At 37.4% G+C, this 26235-nt stretch overlaps 1 long non-coding RNA gene across 8 annotated transcripts in view; it reads left to right on the forward strand.

Annotated features, from left to right (window-relative positions):
- The window catches only part of LOC118351967 (uncharacterized), an 839933-nt gene that overhangs the window by 77067 nt on the left and 736631 nt on the right, over positions 1-26235 (forward strand). For 6 of the 8 annotated variants that reach the window (XR_007404911.1, XR_007404914.1, XR_007404913.1 and 3 more), the window contains one exon: positions 24643-24862. The exons of the other annotated variants lie outside the window; for them this stretch is intronic. This is a non-coding gene — a long non-coding RNA (uncharacterized LOC118351967). The remainder of the gene's footprint in view (positions 1-24642; positions 24863-26235) is intronic. 8 annotated transcript variants of the gene reach the window in all.

The following is a 26235-nucleotide window of genomic DNA, read 5'->3' on the forward strand; positions in this document are numbered from 1 at the left end:
AATGGGTAGATAAATTAGATATAGATTAAGGGGGGGGGTGGAAACAGAGAATCACATTCCTGGAGGGTGTGATGAAGGAGAAAGAGTTTGAAGATGGAATGTGTCAAATGTGTTCTGATGTTTGAGAAAAACAGAGCATTCATCCCAGTGGATGATAAGCATGGGGGTGATTAACTTGGTTGGAATATGATAAATCTTGAATTCGATCAAGTGGAATGTGGATGAAATTCCAAGCATTTGATCTACAAAATACCAGTGGTTTTTGGGATGATTAATTTTCAAGTATAGCATGAAATGGTAATAGGAGACATCAGAAGTAAGACCTTGGCAGCTTTCAAACTTGCCAAAGCTAAAATCACCTGGGCCAATTGTTAAATTTGTAACACTTATAGAAGCACCTGGTACATAGGAGGTTCTCAACAGATATTTGTTGAACTGAATTGACTTTTGACTAGTCTTGAGTCTATCCTAATCCAAGTGCTATTTGTTCATGGTTTACGAATGATCATTGTCATAGGTATTGTGCTTTAATATGAGAGGCCAAAGAACTACTAAATCTTTCTAGTTACAAATGAAAAAGTTCTAACAGTAGAATTGATTCATCCATATGACAAATATTTATTAATTCATTCAGTTAATAAATATTGAGTGTCTACCATGTGGTCGGAACTCTTCAAGTTGGTAGGGATATAGGGATGTATGAGACAGATGAGCTCTCTGGTCTCATGGGAACTTACACTTTAATGTGGGAGGCAAAAATAAACATAAATTATTGTGACACCATAAAGGAATACATTTGTTTTTTGTCCCCAGTTCCTACCACAGAGCTTCAAAATGTTTTTTTTTTTTTTTTTTTTTTGGGAATTTCCTGAATTGATAGGAGGACCTTTGTTATGCTGATAAGATTGCTAATAGTGGTTCCTTCAATAGTTTCAGGATGGGGTCACAGAGAAAAACAATTATCTGAGTACAGAGTTGGAACTTTGGAGCAACCTGACCCCTCTGGGGAAGAAAGAGGGACTGGAGATTGAGTTCAATCTTGTAGCCAATGACTGAGTCAATCATTATTGACTCAGGTCAATATCAATATCAATATCATTATTGACTCAGGTCAATATCAATATTATATCAGGTATATCATGATTATACCTACATGCTGGAATCCCAATAAAAACTCTGGACAAGGCTTAGTGGAACTTCTTGGCTGGTGAACACGTTGATGTGCAGGGAAAGTGATGCACCCTGACTCCCACGGAAGGGGAATGGATGCTCTGTGCTCCCTCCCAGACCTAGACATTGGTATCCTTTTTAACAAAACTGTAATCATAAGCATAGCACGTCCTAGAGTTCTGTGGGCTGTTCTAGCAACTTATTGAGCCTGAAGGTGTGGGACCCCTGAATTTATAGCTAGTCAGAAGTATGAATGGCCTAAGTTCCTCAATATGTGGCTGTCATCTGAAGAAGGGCAACCTCATGGAGGACTGAAACTTTAGCATGTGAGGTCTGTATTAACTCTGGGTAGTTAGTGTTAGAATTGAATTGTGGTCCTCCCAATTGAGGTGGAAACTGTGTGTGTTTGTGTGTGTATTTAAAATGTTAAATGCTCCTAAGTTTTTACTGTGTTGCATTTAAGAGTGATGCCAAATGGTGAGGATGGTGTTTAATGATAGTGGAAACTAACTCGTTTCCCTCTCAAATTGTATCATGAAAAGGGACACCTAGTACACCTTCTTTTATTACTAGGACTTTGGGGTTGCTTTAAGGAGAGAATAAAACACAAATTAGACCTTGAAGGACTAGTGATATTTGGGTAGGCAGAGAAGGGAGGTAAGAAAGAAGTAAAGTAATTTGAACCCCTCACAAGCACTAGAGCCAGCCCTCTGGACATCTAATGTTTAATCTTTAGCTCTTTCCCCTTGTAGGCTAAATAGGGGTGAGCTTCTCGTTGATGTGAAGTGGTACGGAGGATATCATTTTTGCTGATATTATTATTACGAATAATAGTAACTCTCATGTTCCTTGCTGATTATAATTTGTCAGTATATTTTATGTTACCTCATGATTCCTTCAACAACATTCTGAGGTAGATTATTATTTTCTGCATTTATACACATGAAAAAAAATTAATGTCTAGAGAGGTTAAGAGATTTGCCACTGGTTTTAAAGGTAAAAAAGAGACAGGCTAAGATTTGAACTCATGTCCTTACATGAGAGATCCAGGCTCTCCACATTAGACCAAAGCTTCCCTTTAAGATTCAGGGCCATAATTTTCTTGTTTGTTGTTTTTGCCACCCTCATTTACTTGATTTATAACAAAACTCCAAGCCATTATTGGATAGAATAATTAGTCAGTCCTGAAGGAGGATGGAGATAGAATCTGTAATTCCACCTCCGGAGCAGTGTCCTGTTTCTCATTGAACATTCAAGTCTATTCCATAAGGGTCTGGAGAAAGAAACAGCCTGTGACTTGAACACCATGGGAACAAGAAATGAAACAGAATTTGCTTTTTAACAATGGAAGGCATTTTATCAGATATGTGTGCCAAAAAGGAATGTCTATAAACTGTAAACAGGGGTTATTTGAGAACTGGGCATAATTAGGGCCCTTTTGAAAGGACAATTCTTCTAGAAAGTCATTTTTTTGACCTTGTGAAATGTCCTTCAGTGAACATCTAAGTGAATATCTGTGCACTGAACCTATGTATTTCCATTAGGCATTTTGAAACAGTGTGGGATTTTGTTGAGTGTCAGGGGCTCAGCAGACTCATGTTGGTCTTTATCATGAATGAATGACTCTTTCTTTGTAACAAGATGGCAGCACCTGTAATGTCTTCAGCCATTTCTATTAAAAGTTATAACAATGTCCCTTTGAAAATATCTTGATGGTGAACTTTTCTTATCTTTCAAGCTTTTTAGTGCTGAGGTGAGGAACTTGGAGATGGTTTTCTTATAGTGAGAATTTACTTAATGTTAAACATACACAGGAAACCAAACTTTCTACTTTTCTTTAGAAATAAACACAGAAGCAAATGAAATGTGCTAATGTGCTCCCAATTAGCACATTCATTAAGGACTATGTTGAATGTAGTAATGAACTTTTTGCTTCTGATTGAAGATAGAATTCACAATGATAAATTAGTGAGTATATCTGCTGAAAGTTGCCAAATGATAGGGCTGAATGAATACTACTAATAAAATCACTCACCACCCACATGAAAATGATAAATATGAATTCAAAAAACCTAAAAAATATCCTTCACAAGAACGTAGATCTTTCTTTGAGGAAATGCCAGGTAAAAATTAATCTTGAACACTAATGTGGCTTCATCTAGTTGATTTGTCTGTCCAAGAGTTTGGCTTTGAGGCATTAGTTTTCCTGTGTGCAGACAAGGGTGACTCTTATTAAACATAGAGTGAAACGAGAGAATCTCTTATTTCAAGTTTATCAGGTACTGCTAACACCACAGGAATCTCTAAGCTTGAGGCATGTTAACCAGCATGAGCGTGAGCAGGGCTAGAAGAAGCAATTTCAGTGCAGATCACAGTAGGGATGGAACTTCAGAAAGGCTAAGTATTCAATTCAGCTCTGTTACTGGTGGTGGGGACAGAGGCACTGAGGCGGGTGATGAAGATGTGACAATGATGATGATAATTATTAACAATTGTTTCCATTTGTTGAGTTCTTCTCTATCAGACAAAGTGTTAGGTATATTACCTGATGTATTTTTATGTGAAGAAATTATTACTATTCTTTCTCCAGAGGAGGAAACAGAATATATCAGTTTTTTTTTTCTTTTTCTGAATTCAGTACTTTCATGATGATTTAGATTCTCTCTCTATACCTCCCCCACACACAAGATACCCTCTGCCTGGAAGGCCCTATTTTCTCTCCATCAATCTGTATGTCCTTTTATATTGGCTACTCAAGAAGCATTCACCTCCATGACTATCTATTCTCCAACTTAAATAGTTTGCCGATCTTACTTTGTTTCAGTATTTTTCGATAATTTTTTAGTTGTGTTTTCCCTTTTCCCACTCAAAGTTCTTCAGAGTTAGAGATGGGTTTCTATTGCTTTTGAATACTCCCAAGACTCTCTAGTTTAGTGCTTTACTTAGAATAGAAATCCAATAAATGTTGTTGTTCAGTGAGATGAGAATCTATCATGTTTTTAAATACCTCTGAAAAATGAGATTCCTCTGCCTCCCTTGGTAACACATCCCAGGGTCTATCAGCCTTAGCTGTCAGGAAATTTGCCCTTCATTCTTATCTGTATACCTTCATGCCATTTCTCCTCCTGAATCTTTCGAACATTCTTTGTGTGATGGCCCTTCATATACTTGAAGGTTTGTTTCATGTCTTCCTTGAGCTGCTCCTCAAGACAAAATAATGAGCCTTCAAGTCATCATTATGGATTTAACATGGATGTTTTCCCTTTAATTATGTTCAAAAGAATTTAAATCATAGAAAACATGAGAAACTAAACAAAATAAAAACTAAGTTATTTTCCTAATTCTTTTGTATTTTTTGCTTGTAGAAAAGTCATGACATAAATTCTGTTCTTCAAAATGGTTGTAATGATTACTTTTGAGAGTAGTGACTTGGTTGCAAGGTTTTGTGAGCTTAGGTTTTCTGAAATTTACATTCATAGATATATTTTTCTGTAGAAATTTGACTTTTAGTTTTCCTTTAACAAACTTTTGATTAAAGGGAAAGAGATTGATAAATCAGAAAGATGCCAGACTACTTCTAGCCAGAAACGTTAATCTTTTTGTTCCATTTTGGTTATGTTTTCCCCTAAGAATATAGAGTCTATGCTTATAAAACTGGGTTTTCTCATGGCAGTAGGTGGAAGTGTTGGTGCTTCTAATGGATATGTTTCAGTATTTTCCCTGAGCAGACCAGTCTCTAATCCCTGTTTTAAAGTCTTTCCTTTAGTGTCACATTACAAAATTAATCTTTCCATTTGCTTCACTCCACACCATTTAATACCGTTTGACTCCACATAAAACACCATGACATGAGCTTTAAATAAAAGCTGGATAGGGCTAAGTTGTGTGCATATTGTGTTTGGGATTAAGAAACTAAATTCGACAGGTAATGGAGTAGGATTTAACTGCTCCATGATGCTAAACTGTGAGGTGTCATGTCAATCATCTGTCCAGGAAATATAAGCTATAAAAGGAAAGTGAGATGTATTTCAGATGCCTAATCACACAAGCAAAAGGTTAGCTCCTCAAGGATGGGAGTTTGCAGACTGCTACCTTCATCTCTCGAGGGGACTCTGGAAGTTAAGGCGATCATACAAATAAGCTTATTTGCCTGAGGATTAGATAGATTTCCTAGGAGACATTATAAAGAAACGTCTGCGGCAAATGGCCAGTTCCTCATATTAAATAAAGGGGAAACAAAACTTTAAAGCAATGAGGGATTGGATGTGGGGCAGTTTAGAGAGTTTCCTACCTATTTAGCAGAAAAAGCAGATCATATATATAGAAGAGAAATAGATCGTTATGAATAACATTAAATACTTGTTCTTATTCCTGACGACCAATTTTGCACTCAATTTTATATTTGATCCAACTGACTATATCCATCAATTCTTTGATAAATTTTATTTTTCTCTGTGCCATAACTTAATCTTTTTTCAGCGATTTTAACTGTCCTATTTTTTTTTTTTACTGTAATTCTTTCTTTAAAGGCGGTATGACACAATTAATAAACAAAAGATAAAACGTCCCCTACGAATAAAGATAGCCTGTCTATTCGTCTCTCTGGTCTGGAGGATGACACGAAGAGGGCTGGGAAGTGAATCGCTGAAGTGTATGATTACACATTTAGTCCAGTGTCTCAGCTTGATGTGCGGTGCTTTTGCTGTGCACTTCCCATTAACGCTGATTGTCCAATTTAGTGCTTCATTAATGAGCCAGAGACCACTTGTAAATTTCTGACTTACAGAATCAACCACATTTAAAGTTTTATTCTCCTGAAAATGTCTCCACCTGACAAGCTGATAATAAATACTTTGCATTTTTCCACCTACTTAACCCTACTGTCATGTCAATTTTGGCTATTGTCAGCCGGCATTCTGTTTCTTAAATGTATGTAACGTTTATAGCAATAATAATTATAAGGGCAAACATTTTTATGGCATTTATTCTGTGCTAAGTTTAGGTTTTGGCATCACTTATGGATGGCTTATGATGTTCCAGGTGCTGTTGCAAGCATCCTACGTGCACTAACTCATTTAGTCCACATACGGCTGTAAGGTAGCTCCTCTTACTATCCCCTTTTTATTGAGAGAAGAACTAAACAAGGTGTAGGGACTTGCCTAGGGTTACAGATCTGGTAAATATGGAAGCTGGAATTGAAACAGGGGTGGCCTAGCTTTAGCTTTTGACTTCTAAAGCTTGATCTTACGCACTAGGTATATATTTATCCTCAAGAAGTGGAAAGGGCTTTACAAAGGAACTGATGGGTTTGCCTACAGTATCCAAAACATTTGCACAATAATCAGCCTTTACACAAAAGTTTTGCTTTTTGCTTCCTTGATACAATCCTGAGTAGCTATACTCAAAATTATTCTGTTAGCTCTAAGGCAGCATTCTGTGCACTATGTCTTGTATTCAGAAAACTGACATTTTTCAGAGAAACATTGACCAAATTGAGAATAAAGCAATTGTGATTTTTGTTACTGAAAATCATACTAGTGTCATTTGGGTCAATACACTTCAAGAGGAATTACTAAGTGATGAATATGCAAATGTCATTAGCACTTGTGATCAATCGAGTAAGTGGAATGAATAAAAACATATACAATTTTGGTAAGACGTTTGAGGACTTGACTTTGGTAAGAGAAAAAGACAGAACTATTTCCTGCCTGAAGCTAGAGGAAAAAGTCATTATATCTGAAACGTGCTTTTGGCCAGTTCTGCCCATCAGAATAATGACGTTCTTTAAAATCCAAGTCTTTAGAATCTTTCCTTACTTTTCTAGTCCTCTATGGTATTTTGCGCTTCTTTGACATTTCCCTAAAACAGTGCCTTATACATTAGCTTTCTCTAGATTCCTCTCACATACTCTTTGGTAAATTCTCTGAGGGCGGAGACTATATCTTCTCCACTTTTATGAATGTTTATAGGAAATCAACAAATATACATTGATCGATTGACAGGCAGCTTCAGGTGGTCCCAGTGGCTTTCTACCTTTGATTCGGGTCATTAGCACTCTGGGGAACCAATCTGTAAATCAAATGCATAATGAGTTATAACGAGTGGCTAGATCTTAAAATTATTACAGGAGATGGAAATGAAACAGCCATCATGTATAGGCAGCCTAATTGGAGTTGCTTCACCTTACAAGGCAAATAGGATGAATAAGTTCTTAGCAAATCATCAGAAATCATCTATTGCAAAATGTAGAATGGGAATATTTTCATGATGAATTAGAGATTCTTTTATCCTTGACACCAGAGAGCAACTTGCTTAAAATATAATTAGTTGCACAGCATCTACAAACTTGAAATTCTATTATAAGAACTGAAATAAAGCAACTTAATGACAAATGCAAACAAAAGTCACGTATCTTAATGGCGTACACTATAATGAAAACTGGAGACTGACCTTGTGTCAGAAATAATTCTTGGGTTATTCAGAAGTGAGGGCAAGATTATGTAGTGGAAATAACTAGAAGGGCAGGTTCTGTTTGAAAGTTTAAATACAATAAAAATTATATATCTGATTTTACTATCCAACTCCTTTTGTTTTGATTCTTGACTTAACAGAAACCTTCAGATTACCAATTTGGCTTTCTACAATCTTTGATACTATTAATGGATGTCTGGATTTAAGAGGCTCAACTGTTTCAGTTCCCCTTTAATCTACATCCTATTGATCAATACCCTTTAGATTAATATCCTGATTTGTTAATAATTCTACTGTAGGGATGGATGATGTGAGTTAGTTAACAAAATCTGTTCATTCTTAAAGATTTACTTATTTATTATTTTAGAGAGAGAGAGAGAGAGTGCACACGTGGCAGGGGAGGGGCAGAGGGAGAGGATGAGAGGGAATCTCAAGCAGACGCCCCGCTGAACATGGAGTCTGACATGGGGCTCAATCTCATGACCCCGAGATCATGACCCTAGCCCAAACCAAGAACCAGGCGCCCAACCTGCTGAACTCCCCAGGTGCCCCTAAGATCTGTTCATTCTTAAGTGAACAGGTAAGTGTTGAGTTTTGTGAACTTGCAAAGCCAAGAATTCATTGGAGTTGTGCCAGAAAGGTTTTCATTGACCTGTAAGTGATGCTTGGGGCCTGGAGTGAAAGATTAGGCCAGGCTTATCTTTTTCTCATTTTCTTACATCTCATTCTCTTGACTCACTGATGTTGCTTCTTAGGCTTATGTGGGCATGTGACCTGTATATTACATGGTTATAGTCCCCAAGTACTATACAGTTGCTTCTCACCATATAGAACTGGGGTAGTAGGGTAGATTGTGTTATGATTTCCAATTATTTCCTTACCACTTCTTGAAGGGGATTATGCCTCTCTACTATGTTGACATCAATGTGGCTGCATGAATTTTTTGATCAGTGAAAACTTTAACAGCCATTGCTTAGTTCTGCTGTTGTTTTCCCTGTGCCATGGAACAGCATGGATGAGATACTTGGCACTCCTTCCCCTGGATCCCAGAACAGAGTCGCAGTGTACTTGTTGCTGTCACCTGAATGATTTTGCGAAATCCTGAAATTTGGGAGTTGTTTGTTCCTGAGACTTAAAGTAATGCAAGCTAACTAATATTAGCACTCCTCCTCTAAAGTTAATTTGAGGGGATCCCTGGGTGGCTCAGCAGCTCAGCGCCTGCCTTTGGCCCAGGGCATGATCCTGGGGTCTCAGGATTGAGTCCCGTGTCAGGCTCCTGGCATGGAGCCTGCTTCTCCCTCTGCCTGTGTCTCTTTCCCTCTCTCTTTCTCTCTCTCTCTCTATCATGAATGAATAAATAAAATCTTTTAAAAAATAAAGTTAATTTGACCTTTACTCTCATGTCTTACAATTTTTGAAAATCCTTTATATTTTCAGTTACCTGCTCTTAATTTTCAAAATGTTATCACAAGAAATAGGTCTTGGGGAGGGAAGGAAGAGGTCTTTAGGCCATTTATTCTTAGATTTTATGTAGGACAACATCTTTACTTGAAGTGAGATCTTAATAATTTGGAATTACAGTCTTACCATTTCCCAGACCTCTAGAGAGAAAAGACATAGAAAGTGGTATCTCCTTTGGTGGAAAGGCAGGAAAGCATGATGGCTAAGGTGAGCCCACCAATCTTACCTGAGAAGAATTAATGCTTTGCTATGGCTGAGAGGAGAGGCAAAGCACTGAAGCCGAGATGGGTCAGCTCTGTGAGTAGCCATAATGATAGACCTCGTGCCTGGAGAAACTCTACGTACTGCATTAAATTATGCAGAAAATTGAGGACATGCCTTTCAGGAAGAGTGAATGAATCCCTGACCTGACACCTTTATTGCTAGACCTGTGAGCACTGCTTAGAGGAGCAGTAAGCTCTGACAAATTGAGGTAGAAAATTTTAGAATTCTTTTCCTCCTATTCAGTGCATATGGGGAGGGCTGGCAGTCATTGAATGTCCAGGAAAAGACACATGCCCCAGAACACAGTGAACCACACAAGCAGAAGATGAGGGCAGCCCTCCCCCATGCTAGTGAGGAATGGTGAGAATTGACATGCCATGCATGGCTGCTTTCAGTAGCTGACAAAAAAACCAGCAGGTTGTATTGCAACTTATTCTAGGAGACTCTCACAGAATGGTCTCCTTGTCTAGAAGCATCCCTGACCCCAGCACTTTGACTCTTCATGGAACTTTTGGGTTTGGGGATCCAGTATTTTATCTGTAATGGAATAATACCACTAAATTATCTTGCATTTAATACCTTTTGTTTTTTTGTTGTATTTAGCAAACAGAGGTCCAAGTTGAAAAATAGATTCCAAATTAAGGGACTTGTTAATGGAGAGATAATGCCAAAAATTTTTTTCTCAGGGATTATAGCTAAGGGAACATGCCCCCTTCCCACAAACCATATGCATGCAAGCTCACCTTTGATCTTTTTTGTCAAGGATATCTCTCACTGAGGGATTACACTTAATTTCTAGAATTCTTTAATGAGATAACAGTTATTATTGAGACTCCACACAATGAGAAGCTCGTGTCTCTGGGAATCACACAGATTTAACAGAAGAACCTGAATTTAGGTCATATGAGTAAGTTTACTCAAACATCTTATATTGCCAAAATTAATACCCAACACTTGATCTTGGCTATAGTAGAAATTTTCTTTCATCTTCAATCAGGAAATGGACCCAAAGTCAGATCTACTGTGTGTGAATGCATGTATATGCATATGTGTGGGTATGCATACATGTTTTTAGTGCTGTTTTCATGCACGCAAATAATCCCTTCCTTGGCCAATCTCTTGTCATAATCCTTTCACGTACACCATTTTCATGACTATAACTAAGGAAACAAAACATAGGTACAAATGCCCTTCTGAGTTTCTTTTGTGCTTTTATGCAAATTCAATCAGACCATGATAGTCACTCTCCTTTGGGCAGAGTGGTTGCCAGATACCATCATTATATCTGGCTAGATAGTTTGAGTCCTCTGAAGACACACTCTGAATATCATTTGACTTTTATTCAATTACAGTTAATTTGCCACACCCTTCCTTTCCAGCTGTCCAGAAATCGCATGAGAGAGAAGGATGTGTTTCTCTCACTATAAGAAAACTTTTCTTCAAAGGGCACAGCACGTGCTCAATGAACAATTATGTATCTTAGCCAAAGTTGCTCTCTTAAATATAACATGGAATATGTGTGTAACCTGAGCTCATATATTTGCCCTTCTTTCTGATCTCCTTTAATTACTGTTATTAACAATATTTCTTGATTTTAATATTAGAAGAGTATCCCATTAAAATAGGCTTTAGTTGTAGCCAGTGCTTAATAAATGACGTTTGCAAAGTGCTTGATAAATGACTCTTGCAAAGATAGAACCAATGTGAACAACCCCTGAAGCTATCATGAAAGGTAGCAGGAGTCATGAGATCATTTGGTTATACCCGACAAGGGTGACAATGAATGAGACTTGAGTTCCAGAAGAAGTGGGAACCTCTAAAGGTCACCCTTGCATTTCTATATTGCAGTAGATATGGTAAAAGGCTCATATGGATGGTATTAAAATTTAGATTGGTTATGTGATTTACACAGAAAACGTATTGTTTTTTGAGTTCAAAATCTTTTGGGAATAAATCTGATGCCAGGAAGGACATGTAACTTAGAAACAGAAAATGTACATTTCCTCCCTAGGGTGGAAGGAAGGGAATAGAGAATATTTTTCAAAGTGCTTTTTGCATTCACATCCATAGGAGGTGGGAGAAAAACAAACAAACCAGTACTCCCAATTTTTTGTCTGATTCATTAATCATATTACTGATGTTTAGGGGAAACAAAACACAGTTTCGAGTGGCACAGTGTAGCATTTAGGGTTTCTGGAATACAACATAAGACGAAAGTATGCTGTATATGGAAAAAAGAAATCTTTGATGTTCTACAACATTCTACAATGTTGGTTCTGAATTCATTTTAAGGAACCTCAGCTTGGAAAAAACCATATGGAAATGTAGTAAGAATTTAACTTTTTGTAAGTATATTATGTATGTAATAGAATCTTAGCAAATTGTTAAGAAACTAGAGATAGTGACATGAAAGAAAATATATATTGCCTTTATGCGGAGTGGGATAATCTATTATTCTGACTCATGGCCTTGGTTATCAGCTTTATGTGGATCAATACCAAGCCTCTATCTCTAATGTGTTTTTTCCTCAAGATTCAGATTCATGTTCCAACTATTGCTGCCAGGTAATTTTTCATGACTGTTTCTCTCATCTCCAAGCACAACTCATTACCTTTTTGACATCCCCGACCGACAAACTTCTCTCATTTCCTATTCCTGGAAATGACCCAGCCATTGTTTGTGTCCTCCAGGAAGAGAACCTTGAACCTTGAAATTGTCTTTGATGGCATGTCTTCAGCTCCATCTCAGGAATCAGTCACTAATCCTTGTATTTCTACCTGAAAGTGTTTCTTTCCTCTCTTTGTCTCTCTGCTCCTACTAGTTCCTTCTTTTGAATTCTTGCTGAAGCTTCCAAACTGATTTTCATGGACCCCATTCTTTCTTGCTCTTGTCTTCTCTTCCACTGTCCTCAGTTAAACTGTACTAAAACACTAAGGTTGTGAAAAATTCCCACTGCTCAAAAGTGTTCAGAGGTTTTGCCTTGTCATTTAATCAGTTTGTTAGGACCTTCAAAAGCCTTAATAACATGGCCCATTGTTTTGGTTTAAACAGTCAATAAGTATTAGTTGAACATTGAGCTTCACCGCGTCTTGTGAAGGCACTATGTGGGATACAAAAGCACTATAGAATGTGAATTCTGTCTTCAAGGAAGTAAAGTCTATCTCAGGAAAAATAGAAAACACCCATGGGAGATAATTCTATGAAGAAGTCTAAGAGCAAAATGAATGGACCAGACATTATGATTTGCAAAAGAACTAGAATTCAGATCTCTTGCCCTGATAATATTTTTTTCAATCTAAGGCAGAGCCTCTATTTGTTACTTATTTATATATTTAATTCCTTTTTGTTTCATATTGTTACTTGTTTCGGGTATGTGTGATTTGAATTCCAATGATAGGTAAGATCTTTGACATTATGGATATATATTAAATACTCAATAAATGAATTCTGAATTAAATTAAGGAGCACAATCATTTATCCATTATGATAATATTGATGATTATAATGCATAGTTATAAACACAAAATTCATTCATTAAGATTGTCAGGAGTCTTTAGCACAGACTGAAAAGTAGTCTAACCCATCATATTATAATGAATCATAAGTAACATTATAAACAAGCCCAGTGGCAGATTTATGAAGGGTATATTTGTACTTTTAAAGGGTATATTTGCACTTTTCTGAGATTGTATATTGAGAAAGTTTGATAATGGATAAGTGAATATTTGGAGAATATTTAGGAAAGATGATACAACATGGTGATTAGGAGCACAGGCTTTGGAGTCAAAACTACCCAGATCTCATGTTTGTCTTTCCTTGGGGAAGTCTAAGCTATAGTTTGTATACCTGTAAAATTGGGAAAATAATAGTATGCATTATTATTGTATATTTACTGTGCAATATACACAGAGCATAATTATTATATTTTCTTAGATAATCTATAAAGACATTTACATATAAAAAAGATAAAGTAGTTGTTGAGAGAAAAGTGACTGGAAACAGGTCATTATATATGCTGGCATCATATCATCCATGATTAGTACACATGAAAAATAATGATTAAAAGCATAACTAGAACTTTCAAATGGAAAGAACAAGATAATTAATTTTTAATGATTTTTTAAAGTTATTAAAACACATTATAGGAGGATTATGCCTTAGTAGGCAGATCCTTTTTTTAATGCATTGTAGTTATTTCATACTCATTCATTTATATATACTCAGACATATTTACTGATTTCAATTTTGATGGAAAGCATTCTGAGTACTGTCTGCCTTCAGGGAGCTTGTAATTTAGCAAATAACTGTTAGAGAAGAATTCTGATTAATGTGTGAGGAGAAAGGCTGGGTGCTATAAGAAAGTATTTGAGTGAGACTTCTGTGGTCTGAACTGAGGGAGTCACAGAAGGCTGCACAGAAGTAAAATATACAATGAAAATAAGGGATGAGAGGGATCCCTGGGTGGCGCAGCGGTTTGGCGCCTGCCTTTGGCCCAGGGCACGATCCTGGAGACCTGGGATCGAATCCCACGTCAGGCTCCCGGTGCATGGAGCCTGCTTCTCTCTCTGCCTGTGTCTCTGCCTCTCTCTCTCTCTCTCTGAGTGTGACTATCGTAAATAAATAAATTAAAAAAAATGTTTAAAAGAAAATAAGGGATGAGAAACATTTATTAGGAGTTAAAAAAGAGTTCTCTAGAGAAGCATATATGCAAAGTGCCACAGGTGAGAGAAGATGTGGAGCTCTAAGGGGTGGAAAGCCATGCTTGTGACTGGCAGGAAGTAGTAGGGAGATGGATGAGACAGGCAGGAGGTGGAGGCTCGGTGGGTCAGACAAGGTCTTGTCATCCAAACTAAGGACTTTGGACTTTGTTCTAAGAGCACCTAGAAGACACTGAAGGATTGTAATTATAAGACTGGACTTCTGTCGCAGTTCGGAATTTAGCAAATTAACAGATTGCTGTGTTACCTTAGATAGACCCACAAATCTGTTTCCTCATATTAAAATGGAGGCAAGATAGCGAATCCTGGAGTTCTTTCTTCCAGGGGATAATTAATGGGAGCATTTGTAGACAAAACAGATTGAAAGAGAGAGCAAGAGTAAGATGCAGAGAGATAGAGGGAGTGAATGAGAATGTGTAAAGCACTGTTCACAAAAACTGGCCCATGGCTCCAGGATTTCAAACCCTTACATATGCCATGAACACCCTACTGCAGCACCTATGACGTCAGTGGTGAGAAAGGGACATAAAATGTTGCGAACTGTGGGCAAGAATACAGGGTTTAAATTATTCTGATCATGGAAATTGAGAAGAGGAAAATCTTTGTGTTACTGCTTCAAAAGATTTTAGATTTCGGAATTAGGCAATTTTAGCTACAAAGAGAGATCAAAATATGTGAAAAGGAAAAATTATTTCATTACATATTTGTCTCTTTTTGTGGAACAGATACCTTTGGATGCAAACATCCAGAATGTCTGCACAGAGTGACTACGACTAGTCTGCTGAAGGGCCTACTCAGAAAAAGTTCTTTGTACAACATGAATTTCTACTCTAGATTTTAAATCAGAAACTCACAGGACTATCAGGAAGGGCAATAAAAATATATTTACTCTGGGTCTCTGACCTGCGGTAAAGACATTACCTAATTGTTTTGATCAGATGGGTCTCCCTTGTCCAGTTATAAAAGATCTCCTGAGCAAGACTTGTTTTATTGAAAGAACTTTCAAGATGAACTACCAAGTCAGAAGAAAGAACTAAAGCAAAGTTTAGAGTAATTAAGGATACAATCACTGCTCCGCAGAAGCAAGAAAGACCCCAAGAGGACAACGTCAAAGGTCATGCTGACACGTTGACTTGTCCTGAAAAGACTGTAATAGACTTGACTGGAAAAATCTGAGATGTATTTATGGAGCACCCATTAGGCGACTGGCACTCTTCCAAACAAACCTTCTGGGTGGTGGAAGACTGGTCGTTTTCTGCAGAGAGAAAAATTGATTTCCTACCTAGGATCAACTTTATGGGGAGCAAGCTATTTGTTTTATTTATGGCTTGAACTCAGCTCCCTGCTGTAATAATTCAAATTCTGTAAGTACAGACCTCCTTCTTATTTGGATATTGACTAGAAAGGGAGCCAGTTTAGAGTTGGCCCTGCAGCTACTGGCAGGAGGTTTGGATTTATGCTAATGAACAGGGCTGAGGCTTTCAAGGATTTGCTTTCATGACTAAATGCTCAGGACAGTACTTCCCAAGACTCTTGGTTGGGCTTTGTAATGAGTGGAGGGCTGTATCTCCACACTGAAGGCTATTTATGAGGATCAAAACACAACTAAAATAAAACCAACTCTAATGGCAAAGTTTGGTTTCTTAATATAAAATTCTGTATCTGAGTAAACTGAAAGTAAAGGAGGAATGTCCAGGGAATTCAGGAAGTGTATTCATGGGAAGGTAAGACCATGATCTTATGGTGGGAGCCAGAAGTTCCAACTTCACCTCAACTAAATTGGAAACTTTGCAAATGTTCTCATGATTAGCAATTGAATTCTATAGTCCAAGTAGCTAGATTTCAGGAGGCACAACCTCAAGGAGTTTTGATATTTTTCTAAAGTAAGAAACTTACTCGAGCCTTCACCTTAATCATTTTTGGAGATTACATGTTCTCTTTACTGACAGCAGGAAGCCAAAGACCTTTGTACAAATCAATTCTCAATGGGGACAGGCGCACTGCTGAACTACAGTAAGGTTATGGACAAATCCACTTGGAAATAAATCACAGAAGAATTCGAGAGAAACTACAGAACCAGATATGATTGGCATATCACATGAACCATGAAGTCCTTCAGGAATGTAAATATTAGTATCATTGTGGTTTAAAAAAAAGCCCAGATATTTCTTTTTTTAAGACATAAAGCTGATTCTGGAATTTTTTGCATGAGTTTGGAATTATATAAACGGGGGCAAAATTTTATCAGTATGGTCATCAATTGCTTGTAAACACTTATTTTTTCTTGCTTAGATAGCCTTATTCACCTTAATTTTAAAATCCCTTCCCTAGGAGTTATGTAACCATAACCTATATGTTTAAATTTATTTTCACATTTGTAAAAATATAATCTATATGCATTTTATAACCTCATTAATTGGGTTAGCTATTAATATATTTAACTAATTTTCATTTTTCTCATGGGTTCTTATGAAGAAGGCTGTTATAACATGGTTTCTTCTAGTTCTGTCCTTTATAAATTTGCACTCAATTCACAAAAGGGTCCCACCAAAGCTATCTTATTCTTTTTTTGTAACACTATATATCATTCTTGAATATTAAATGAACTGTCTCATCTCTTTTATAGGCTGGTAGGCTATTTAATTTTCTCACTGACTTTGAGTTAACAAACTTCGACAATCGGTTAAAGACAATGGAAGGCCTTCTCTATCTGAAAGTTGAGCTCGGAGTCCTATATATTTGCCTAAAGATGTATTTAAAAACTTTTTAGAAGCCAGCAGGTCCACAGAAAACCATGGTGGCAGTTTACCCGATAAGCAATTATTGAGTGTCTGCTGCATTTACTGCTCATAGAAAGCCTGGGTGAAGAGTCACCACAAACATTTTTTTTTTTTAAGCACTTGATTTTGAATTTCTATGTTAAAAGTTGTGAGTGAAAAGAATGCAAATAGGCATCTTCTCTGGCCTTGGAATTTTACCAAGCTGATGGAAAATGACACAGATACCCAGTTCTCAAGAAGGGGAAGGCATAGTGGAATTCTTTTATACCTGTAAGTAAATTATGAGCAAATATGCTCAATTTTCATAATTTATGGTTAATGTGTTATAACAGTGGTCAGCAAACATATTCTTAAAAGGTCTAGGTAATAAATATTTTAGGCTTTGCAGGTCATATGGTGCCTGTCACATCTCATGTCTGCCCACTAGCAAAAAAGCAGCTATATTATAAATGAACTTGACTGTGTTCCAGTAAAATTATTTGCAAAAACAGGCATTGGGGTAGATGTGGCCCGTAGGCAGTAGTTTGCTGACCCCTTTGCTATAATATGTTCTACTTAGAACTGAAAAAAAATGAGACTTTGCTTTTGAATAGTTTCTGCTGGATCAGGTTTACCAAACATACAGATTAACCATTAGTAAGTGGTTAGGGTATTGCTTTTGCCACAACCTCAATTTCACTTGTAAATAGTATTATTCTTACCTATTTAAAATGTGTTAGTAAGTCTACAGGACACAGAACAATATATTGACATAGAAGAATGTCAAAGGAAGAAAATGCTTCATTAAGTTACTGTGCAAAGTTTTGCTCAAATGTGCCATTTCTCTGCAAAATTAATTTTTCATATTTTTACTATAACATTTACCATAATGTCTCATAAGTTCTAATTTGTCTCTGTCCTTCTTTAGAATATGGGCTCCTCAAGGGCTAGTTCTATGTATGTTTATCTTTGTATTGCTAAAATCCGGTATAGGGGTTTTCTGACTCATCACCTTTTAAATGAATGATCACATAACTCCTAGCCCACCCTGATAGGCCTATGATTTTTTTTTTTCTAAGTACTAGATGATAAGGGACATTTTGTCTCTCTGTCTTTTTTCTCTGGGTTCTAAAAGAGTGACTGCAATTATCAGCTGGAATTCATCCAGTATGAGTAAATGTCCTTAATAAGAATTGAAAAGATGATCAACCTGGGACATCATGAAAGGTTGACTGACAATGATTCTTCTTGTGTAGGAATGACAAATGGGTGTGGCACGTTAACTGTTTAACTTACACGAGAATGTATATGGCAAAGTGCAACAAACACGTAGCATATTTTTATGTTAATTACTAACCCTTCTTCACTAGGTGTCGTGAACATAGTTATTGCTCTGCTGTGATCCCCTCAGATTTCTTCTGTTATTTGAGGCCTAAACTGCTGTATACTTCACCTTCTAAGAGGTCACATGGGTGGGCAATTCTCACTTGCAGAGAGTTGGAAATGCCTGGGAACATCATCCCTTGGTGTGGCCCCTGGCAAATAACTAACTGTTACTGGAACATGAAATGCCGCTGTCTTCTCCTAAGATGCCACAGACTCCACAGCAAAATTTATACGCCAGAGCTCCCCCAGTGGATCAGGCTGGGACTTGGCCTAAAATCACAACCTTGCTTGGCTTGCTGCCCTTCACTGTCCCCTATCCCTTTACGATTTTATCAAGACACCTTGTTTTCATAAATCACATGCACACAAACCCTCATCTCAGAGACTGTTCTGGGAAACTCTAAGACATGAGTGAGTGTTCAGCAAAAGAAATATTGCTACCTGGTCTCCTTTCTTTTCCTTCTTCTCTTCCTCCTTTTCTTTCTCCCCCCTTTCTCTTTCTGTTCTAGTCACACTGATCCTTCACTGACATTTTCTGGACCACGCAGCATTCGTGACCAAGGCCATTTTGGGTTGAAAGGGTCTTTCAGCACCTTAGCAGCGGGAAGGGTTTCACTGCAGCTGTTTCTTTGGCAGGAAGAGTATAGCTTCTGTGTGGAGTTCAACCTGAAAAGTGCTTCCCTACTGGGTAGAAGCCATGGATTGTATAACGTTCCCTGTTTCACAGATCTGCTCTGGCTGAGCAGCATCTCTGGTTTTTAATTTTTTTCCTCCCAGTATACATTTCTGTTAAAGTATAACACACATATAGAAAAGTGGCTCAGTGAATGTTACAAAGTAAACAGACATGTGGAACTACCACCAGATCAAGAAATAGAACATTACGCATGCAAAGAAGTCAGCATCCTATCCTTTCTGGCTACTGCATGCCCTTAAATGTAACTGCTTTTCAGACTGCCATCAATAGTGTGTAGCGAGGAATGAACTTACCAAAAGAGAGATCTGGACTTTGTCTTTGGCTGCTGGGGGGTGATCTCCAGGCTCTGAATGTCTGGCCTAAAAGCCATGTCTTTATTTGCCTGGGAGGTTTGGCCACTAGAAAGTCATGACAGGGCCTTTGAGACATGCCATGTCATATCTGATCGCTGGAGGAACTGGAGACTAAAGGTATCAGTCAAAACCTACTGCAGGGGCTGAGACTAAAGGTCAACCATGCAGGCACTAGGCAATTGCACCCCTTTAAAAACTCCGGACACCAAAGTCTCCAGGGAGCTTTCTTATGGGCAATGCCCCATGAGCATTATGACACATTTATTCCAAAAGAGGAAAGAGTCACAGTGAATAAGGAAGCTTCCCATTTCCTCTCTATGCTTCTCTTCCTATCCTGGTTCTAATTTCTATCCTCTCACTATAATAAAACCGTAATCATAAATATAGTGCTTTCTGAGTTTCATGAGTCTTTCCAGCAAATTATGCAACTGAAAGTAATTGGTTGGAGACCTCTGAATTTGCAGCCAGCTGATCTGAAGTGAGGGTAGCCCAGAGGATCCTGAACTTGTGGCTGACGCTTGAAGTGAAAGCCGTCTTGTGGGGAATGTGTCCTTTACCTGTGCTGTTAGCCTAGCTCCTGGCAAACACAGATATGTTTGGATTAACTTTTGAACTTTATGTCAGTGGCATCACATAACATGTACACTTCTGTATTCTGGTTTTTAAAAAGTGACAGTCTGAGTCTATGTTGTTAGGTGTAGCAGTAATTTGTTGTGTGTCATATCTAGTAATTCCATCCCATGAATATACTTTATTTAATTTTTTTTTTATTTGAGTATAATTGACATACAACATTACATTGGCTTCAGGTGTACAACAGAGTGATTCAACTTCTCTCTAGGTTATGCTGTCTTCATCCCAAATATAGCAACCAACTGTCACCATACAATGTTATTACAATATCATTGACCAAATTCCCTATGCTGTGCCTCTTATTCCCATGACTTAATTCATTCCATAACTGGAAGCCTGTATCTCGCACTCCCCTTTAACCCATTTTGCCCATCCCCCTATGCCCCTTCTCCTCTGGCAACCATTGGTTTCACTCAACTTAAAAGTTTATGGAAGACATAGGAACACTGCCATTTGTTCAAATGTAACTATTCAAAGGAAATATGCACAGGAAAGGCAATTAAATGGTCTGTTGTCTGGGAAAGGTGGTGTGGCAATATGTATGACTCCAAAAAATGGACATTTCCTTAGAAACCTTCCATGGAGAGTTGAATGGCCTTCAAGCACAATCTCGTCACTGTTCTATAACTGATCAAATGTGAGGACACTATTTAGAGTTATTAAAATTCACAAGAAATTGACAGTTAAGCCATCTGGTACTGCTTTTTTTCTTGGTAAGAAAGATTAATATTACAATATTGTGCATTTAAATTCTTTCTTTCTTTCTTTCTTTCTTTCTTTCTTTCTTTCTTTCTTTCTTTCTTTCGAGAGCGAGAGCAGGAGTGTGGGAAGGGGCAGAGGGAGAGGGAGAGAGAGAATCCTAAGCAGGTTCCACGCCCACCATGGAGCTTGATGTGGGGCTCAATTTCATGACCCTGAGTTCATGAGTGAAAGTCAAGAGTCAGGTGTTTAACTGACTGAGCCACTCAGGTGCCCCTCAAATTCTTTCTTAGATATAGGATTATATATTTTTTCTATTTTCTCTTGTCTACATTTAAAATTTTTTAGCCACTTAGTATTTTGACATTCTTTTTTTTATTTTTAATGTTTGTAATTAGGGAACAAAAATTTTTAGAAGGTCTAGATGCTGTTTTTCTCTACAGAGTGTTTAATTTCCATTAAAATTAAATGACTATTAGAATAGGGGCAGGTCACCTTGTTCTAATCAGGGATTGCAATAATTTGAGGCAGGGTTTCAGCCTTTGTGACCACTTACTTGTCTATTTCCGATTTACCTTTTTTTCCTGGGACTACACTACACTGCTTCTAATTGAAAACCTGGGGTAGTTTAATTATTAATGGTGGTTCTGATCTCCAATTTCCATCTCCCTACCATCATGAAAGAACTGAAAAGGCTCTAAGTTAGCTTTTTAGCCTGCTAGCTGATCCTAGCTGCTTGGTTTATTGGCCCCTTGCCAGGGCAGATTGGGAATTTGCAAATGGCTTGAGGGGAAAAGAATGATGTCTTGACTTCCCTGAGGTAATCTTTTCTCTCAGGTCTCTGGCTTTTCTGTCCCTGGTTGTTTCAGGAACCTTGAACTTCAATTATTTGTCTTCCCAGCCCCACAGAAAGGCTGAAACTCTGAGTCACTGCCTTCTACTTAAAAGCCCTGTCTCTGCTCCTGAGAAATTAGCATCAAGCAGGAAAAGTGGCTGAGAACTTGGTTTTGCCTCAATGCAATTTCCTCCCTTTTGGGATCTCAGCATATTTTGTCTTGTCTGTCTATTTGCTCACTGATGCCCTCAAAGAGCTGTTTAGTTTTTGTTTCATATTTTATTGAGCTTTTATAGTCGTTCTCAGCAGAAGAATTAATTGGATACCATCTACTCTATCATTGTTATAAGTGGCAGTCCTGTCCTTTTAGGTTTTCCTGTTTAACTATTTTATCTATTTTGAAATGCAAACTAGTATTTCCATTTCAAAAGTAAGTTACTCTACTTAACACAGTGCTTAGCTTTCTTGGTCTCTGTTCTTCAAACCTACACTATGCCCATTTGAGAATCTTGGATATCTCAATTCTTCAAAATAGATGAGAAATACCTCCATTTTATTAAATATGGTGACACCTCTCTGCTTAAATGGCCCACTGGTGTGTGTGTGTGTGTGTGTGTGTGTGTGTGTGTGTGTGTTTGTACGTCTGTAGGTATGTGTCTTTATGTTTTTTGTTAGGATGGAAATTTTTTAGGGTAAGGTGTAAACTATATAATTGACCTAAGAGCAAGTGTAATTTTTCACTGAAACTTTTCTTGAGTCCTACCCAGATGCCTTAAATGTACTAATATTTGTCTTTGTAACTTATGTATATACATGTTGAACCAGTTTTTATTCTTTTTTAACTCCTGGTTTATCTCTATTTGAAATATTTATTTATTTGTTTTTTAAATTTTTATTTATTTATGATAGTCACACACAGATAGAGAGAGAGAGAGAGAGAGAGAGAGAGAGAGAGAGAGAGACAGGCAGAGGGAGAAGCAGGCTCCATGCACCAGGAGCCCGCCGTGGGATTCGATCCCGGGTCTCCAGGATCGCGCCCTGGGTCAAAGGCAGGCTCCAAACCGCTGCGCCACCCAGGGATCCCTATTTGAAATATTTCTTGTAATTCAGGCTTTACTTTAAAATTCTCTCTTGATGTAGGTTTTTCCTTATTTGTCATTTTCAGGTTTATTCTTATGCTCTTGATTAGCTAATGTTAAGTATAAGGTAACAAATTTAAAGATATAAAACTAAGTGAAGGGTAGTGTAACTCTTTCCTTCATTATTGAGGATCAATCTCTGTTTCTCACCCAGGAGACAGTCAATCTTACTTGTGTTTAAATGTATCCTTCCAGAGGTTACAGAATTCATACCATTTAAAAAAAATAAATACAAATTTTAGTATGCATACACATTGTTCATTTTCTTGCTTTTCTTTTATACTTAAGAGTATATCTTGAAGAAAGTTACATATTGGTACATAGATATGTTGCCTTGTTCATTTTAATTGCTATATGACATTCCATTATATACATGTGTGTATGTATGTACTAGATTTACTTAATAGCTTTTTATTGAATGTTTAAATTAGTGCTTTAAATTCTTCCTGATTTGTTAAAAAATGCTTCAATAAATATTCTTGAATGTGCCTTTTTGTGAACACATTAAAGGATACCTGTAAAATTAATTCCTATGTTCAACTATTGAGTCAAATGTTATGTGTGAATTTATTTATCTTATTTCCATGGGCTTGTTAGTTTCTCACAATTGAATTTCTGGATACATTTTCTTAAATTCCAAACATGATAAAGTTTATATCAAATTTTATTTCACAAGACCTGTGATTGAGAACTTTCTTTTTTTTTGAGGCTTATTTAAAAATTTTAGCAAATACATCTAACCTACAATTCTTTTTGCTGTTCAACCTTAAAATACTATAAGAAAAATAGTTGCAGAAAAATGGAACGGTATTGCATTTATTTTGTTGTTCTTTTCTTAAAGAAAATTACCTTACACTTTGGTTTATTTATTTGTTTATTTATTTACATTTTCATATATTTTAAACTGAAATTAATTGTGTGGATTGGTCCAACAAGGCAATCCTGTTATCTTATACTTTATTCTCTAGCACCCAGTAGTTTTCAAACCTAGTTCTGTATAACCAAGACTATTCAATTTTGATCCAAATAAAAATTTATTAGGGATGAATTGGAAAAAATAATTACTTAGTCATTGGAAACATGACTGAAGAGAAAATCGTCTAGTAGATCTGTATACCTCACCAAAAATTGGGGATAATTTATTTCCAGCTCTATGGTAGACAGAAATCCAATCATGAAATGTACCCTTGTTTAGAACCCTGTGATAGACTTTTAGCTTTCAATTGCTCAAGAGCCTACAGACAAATTACTGAGGTGTTTGAGGTGGTTTTTTTATTTTTTATTTTTTATTTATTTATTTTTTTTATGGTGCTAAAATGCTGTGGTCCTCTAGCAAGTAAAGTGTTACCCCAAGAAAAAGAACAAAGAAGGAGATAGCTGGGTGCTACCTAACATTTAGTGCTGGGATTTCTCCATCACAAGGAATTTGTATCTCTTTATTTAAATAGTAATGACAGTTCCATGTGCCTGTGCACTCTTAGTCACACAATGACTTTCCTGATTAACTTCCATTCATATTTTTCTGTATTTTCATTTGTCAAACAGACTATGCAATGCCTATTCTGTGGCTATTCTTTGCCATGCTCTCTGCCTATTGATGGGCATGTGGTATAATGAAGAAGAGGAAAGACAGTTCTTGTCCTCAGAAAGCTACCTTCCAAAGGAAGTCAGAGAGGTTAAATAAAGTAATATGATATAGTATGATAAGAGGTATGATTGAAGAATTTAAGCATGCTTGGGATAGATGAAGGTCTCTGGGGTCCTATGGAGGTTTCCCAGAAAAACAGAGGGGAAACCTAACCAGTAAAGTGAAGAACTGGATAAAAAGAGTGTTTAAGGAATTCCAATACTATTCCTCCTTGCTTTAACTGCATGCAAAGGCCTACATACCTTGAGATGTTTAAGGATCTGCTTATATTTTATTTCTACTCATAGTATCAGTGAGCCCATCACACCAATTACCAAATGTCCTGGGCTGATTGAAAAATGGTCACCTTTCTTTACCCTTCTCAGTATGGATGCTCTTTGCAATGTGACTTTGATGCTTTTTCCATCAGGAGATGGAAGATTTCCCTTCACCTCCTGAATTGGAGCTAACCTGCTTTGGCAACACATTGTGGTGGAAGAGAAGATGTGCCAGTTCCAAACCCATGTTTCTATTCTCCTGGAGCTGTGCCCGTACCCTGAGATGGAGCCTGGGCTGGCCTCCTCAAGAGTGAGGGGCCATGTGGAGCAGAGCCAGGTCAGCCCAGTTGTCCCAGCCAAGACCCCAGGCAAGTGAGTAAGCCCAGCTGAGATCAGCAGGCCCAAAATGGCTTGGCTCTCTACTCACAGGAAGTAATAAATGGTTATTGTGTTAAGGCACTAAATTTTAAAATGGCTTATGCAGCCACAGCTAACATCAGAGGATAGTTTTGAGGCTAAGTAAAAAAACACACACAATAGTCTACCCAGTGAGTGCCACATAATAAATGATAAAAATTATTATTTTCGAGGATCAAGTTAAAATCAGCATTAATTTTCTTCTTGGCTTGAATGTACACAAAACCCCGGGAAATATATCCTACTGGGTAGCTCAGTGTTCTCGATCTGAATGCTGCTGACCACAGTTTTCCTAAGAGATTTTTATTATTAGGGTGGTACTAGTTAATAATGAAAATAGTATGATTGTGATCCTTAGCTTGAGGTCCACGATGAGGCCCCTGGAGTGAAAGGAATCACAGGGCTCATGGCTGGAATGGGTTACTCCCCTTTTGTATTATGTCCTTATTGGATGAAGTCTGCTACCATTACCCTCCACATTCATACCCATCCCCAGCAGGTTGGTTTGACATTGCCAAGGAAGCTGGTTGTGACCATAATGATAAACTGCCTACAAGTCTGAGAAATCCTCAGAACCCCACAATTGCTTCCTTACTGATTAGCTGTGCCATGCATAGTCCTGCTCACTGCAATGAGCACCCCTGAATTCTTTATGTAAACCTGCCTTACGTAACATGTCTTTATATGGGTGACTATCCTGAAGTATTAGAGGATGGAAGAAGAGGCCAGTTGCCCCTAAGTCTGGCTTTGCAACAGGAGTCTAGGCTTGTGTCCTAGGGGAAGCACCAGCATTTTTTTGTAGCTTCTTTCAACTTCCTCAAATAATACATAACATTTGCTGCTATCTTGAATTCTTTGCTTGGCTTTCAGAGCAGTTCAGATGACATTTTTTTTTTTTAATCTAGTTACCTTTCATTTTGCTCATATAGCTAGTCTCCGTTTTCCTGTAGAAAAAAAGATGAATCCTTTCTATTCCAGTTTTATGCAGGAACAATCTCTAGATTTTTCCTAGAAACTGGAACAATCATTAGAGTTCCCCTGAAAAAACTTACTGTCTTTGATAGGCATAACAGTTTTCATCATATATCACTAATTAGTAAAAAATTTATTGAGTGCTTATTACATGATACATGTATAAAGCCTTAGTTTGAATTCTCCCAGAAGCAGACCCTGAGATAAAGATTGTGTGAAAGTCATTTACTCTTGAAGTGCAAGGTGGGTGGAGCTTAATCCCCTGGGAGAAGTTGGGGAAAAGAGTAAAACACAGACCTTGGAATGATTTTAAGACTAAAGAAGCTGGAACACTTATGCTCAACTCCAGAGTCATT

The sequence above is a fragment of the Canis lupus genome, chromosome 22 (genome assembly GCF_003254725.2).
Source record: "Canis lupus dingo isolate Sandy chromosome 22, ASM325472v2, whole genome shotgun sequence".
In the NCBI taxonomy this organism is placed as follows: Eukaryota; Metazoa; Chordata; class Mammalia; order Carnivora; family Canidae; genus Canis; species Canis lupus.